The following is a 3,565-nucleotide window of genomic DNA, read 5'->3' as shown; positions in this document are numbered from 1 at the left end:
CTAAAAAAAAAGAAAAATATGTCTATATTAAATATCACCAAAAGCAAGGAGCGGAACACATATCTGTCTGTCTCTTTCAGATCTTTGTATTTTATCTTCTTTTAAATCTATGTAAGTGCAAACAGTTTTCACACATCAGTGGTCACACACCAGTTTACATTTGTCACTATTTATCTATTTAGTATCTTTACCTTGCAGTTGATAGATGGACGCAACTCACAGCCCTGATCTTTAATTGGCTTCTCCACTGTAATTCTCATTGTAAGCATTACTGCTCTCTATTTGCTCTGCTCCAGTGTGATCACTTACATAGATTGGCTGAGGTCAGTAGACAGTTGCTGATATCTTGAAGCTGTTGCTTTTCCAAATTTTCACATTATTGATGCCTTTTACATCCCAAATTCAAAGGATGTGACAACTCATTGCTTTGGTACTTCTATTCATAATGAATAAAGCTCACTTACTATATGGACAAGGATAACCAGAAGAAGAGCAAGGAGAAATGCAGTTCTATTAGCACCACAAACCAAAACGTTCTCTGAGAGTGCGTCGAATTGCAGCACATTCTGTCTTTCAAGTCATTGGGTGTGGTTCTGTCTGTGTTTGCTGAAGTGAAATGTAAGAATAGCATTGTTCTGAAATCCATAAATACTTGCTTTAACAACATTTGAGGGATTAGGGAAAGCGAGTATAAGATGGAAAGTACAGTTGGACCTAACCGTGATTCCTGAAATCTCAGTTTTGAAGCAACCTGCGGGTCCCTTCAGGTAAGATGGGCAGAAGTCATTGGCTGCTAGTGATGCTCTGAGGTCTGGGAAGACAACAGAGCATAAGGGTGTTCTCACCCCAGATTTTCAGCGGAAATTGGCATTTTCTGCTGCTGCTCTTTGTCTGCTGAAGAACCACCACAGTTCAGATTTGGCTGCCGGAATGCTTCTCTGGCTTGTAGCTTGGTTGGCTGTAAACATCTGATTTTTTGTAGGCTGGTACTTCAGTAACATTGCAAAAACCGAGGGAAGGGAAAAACACTTGTTACTGCTCCTGCTCATTCTTTCTTCTTCCAGCCTGAGCGCTGAGCTAGCGTCAGACTGAAACCACGCGGCCATTGACCACAGCTGCATTTTATATCCACTTCCGCAGCATGTGTCTAGGACTATAAACATAAATTACTGGAGAGTTGTTTCAAGAAAAACAGTGTATATAATTAAAAAAGCATCATTTACAGCACTCTTTCATGACAAAGTGTTATGTCACTTTTGTTTCATCATAAATAAAAGGGGCGTTGGATAAATTCTTTGCACGATGGGAAAGCTGCCAAGCATGAATGTGGCTTGAATTTATTGGAAATGATTATTATTTTTATTCACTGTACTTTATAGAAGGCAACCTTTCATATGGCGCGAGTAACTTTCTCTACCCACCCCAAAAATATGGCATTGTACTGAGACAACATAAGTTTTTTAAAGTTATTCATTTTTTTCCCTGAAGCATTTTTTCCTTCATGAAGACCTTTCTGCAGTTCCAATACCTGTTTTGTTTGACTAGAGGGCTCCAGCAGGCTCCTAGCAATGCTTCAGGAAGGCTGGGAGGGTGCAGGTGTCACAGGAAAACAAAACAGGACCAGAGATGCAAAAGTTGGGCTGTGTCTGCTAAAAGCTTTACTTGTAGCGTGAACTCAGTATTTTAGGAACAGCTGATGTTGTTCTGGCCCAGTGCATCATCTCAGAGAAGTTGTTAGGCTGTGTTTCTTCTTTTCCTTTTTAAAGTATCAGTTGGGAAGCATTTAATAAAAAAGAACAACCAATATACAAAATCCAACAGGACTTTGAGATTTCAGGATGCAGTTAGTAAATAACATGTAAGAATGATCAGCTAGATCTTGTTCATTTTCAGTACTGACCTGATTGCCCTCAGCTAAGTATGACTGTTATTGTTCCCTGTATCCCATGTTTCACATCCATAACGGACATAAGCTAAAATGGATGGTCTTACGAATGATATCTACTCAAGATAATAGATAAAATGAGGAATTACACATTCCTCAGTATTGTAATGAGTAACATTTCAGTAATGTCAGAATTAAAATTCACTTTGGTCATGCCTGCAAACCTTTTGATTGCCTTTTTAATGATCAGAATATTGCTTACCTATCTATCTGCTTGCAAAAAGGTTCCAAGAAAGTAAGCATGTCAAAACCACCTTTAATGACTCTTAGGAATGGCATGCAGGATTGTCAGAGCTCAGCTAGTGACATGCTTCCTCCTTATTCCATAGCTCCTGTGATTTGTGCTTCCAGATGCTCACCCCAGTGAATTCATGCTTGCTGTAAGAGGATGAACGCAGGCTAGCGCTTAGAGCCGTAGCAGCATGCTAATGACTGCCTTCTTAGCAACACACAGGCATAGCATCTTTTTAAGAGTGAGATGTGTAGTACCTGTGGGGGTGGGGTCAACTGGTACACCCCTAACTTGGCTGGGAGAAGACCACAAGCAATGTTCTGTTTGTGGTGGGTGTTTTAACAGGGCCACACATTACTGAAATATTTCAGTGCAGGAACTGGAAAAATTTCAAGGACTCATAGCTTTATGCATCAGGACAACAAGAGATTTCAGTCCATCTCCTCCCTTTGGCCAGAAGGCAGCGGCCTCTGAGGTGCTAGAGCTTTTTTTTCACTGTCTCTCCAGCAGGTAACCACTTCCTCTCTGAAATGACCTGGACAGGTAGACTTTGTTCCAGATCTGTCAATCATTTGATAATGTTTTCTACATATTTTGTTCAGATTGTGGCTTGCTATTTGATTCTCAGTTGAAATGGATGTAGTTTTGCTTACCATGGAGTTGTCATAAGTCATCCGCTGTTGGAAGAAAACATCCAGTTCAAACCAGTGATAATCTCACCAGGGCAAATACTTGTGAATGTGTCCAGTCTAGAGGAAATCCCAATGGTGGTGGCTTTCACCGCTGGTCTATCTGAGCCTGAGCTTGCTCACACCAGCACTGCTTTGGTGCTTCGGCATGTGTAGTGCAGGTACCAAGGCACCCAGCCCTTCTCTTTGGAGACATGCCCTGTGTCCAGCAGGGCTCCTTCCTAGCCCCAGCCCTGGCACAGAACACCAGCATTTCCTGAGCCCCTTTGCCTGGGTAGAGCTCAGCTTCATTCTTAGCAAGCCATTGCCTCTCACAGCAGTCTGGCCATGAGCTCCTCCTGCTGCAGGGAGCCCCTGAGGGACCCCGCTTCAGCCCTCCTGGAGCAGTCAGTGCGTGGGGGATGCCCCGGTTCCTGTTGCTAACAGCCGCAAACCTGTTGTGCTGAGACAAGTTGTGTTTCCCCTTTTTATTAACAGTGCGTTAGGAGAGCTAATTAGCAGCACCTCGGAGATTTCCCTTCTGGGAACACAGGCTATAAATACCGGCACAACCAGCTAGGAGCTCTGCAGAGGGGGACTGCGAGGGATACTACAGCTGCTTAAACAATGCAGCCTCTGTGTAGGTGTCTCCTTGAGATTAAGACAAGCTATAAAGCCACTTCACTGAAAAGTGGTTGTAATTTTTCATCAATTTTTTTT

This window comes from Meleagris gallopavo, chromosome 7 (assembly GCF_000146605.3).
Source record: "Meleagris gallopavo isolate NT-WF06-2002-E0010 breed Aviagen turkey brand Nicholas breeding stock chromosome 7, Turkey_5.1, whole genome shotgun sequence".
Lineage (NCBI taxonomy): Eukaryota > Metazoa > Chordata > Aves > Galliformes > Phasianidae > Meleagris > Meleagris gallopavo.
The sequence above is the reverse complement of the archived record's forward strand: the minus strand, read 5'-3'. Positions refer to the sequence as shown.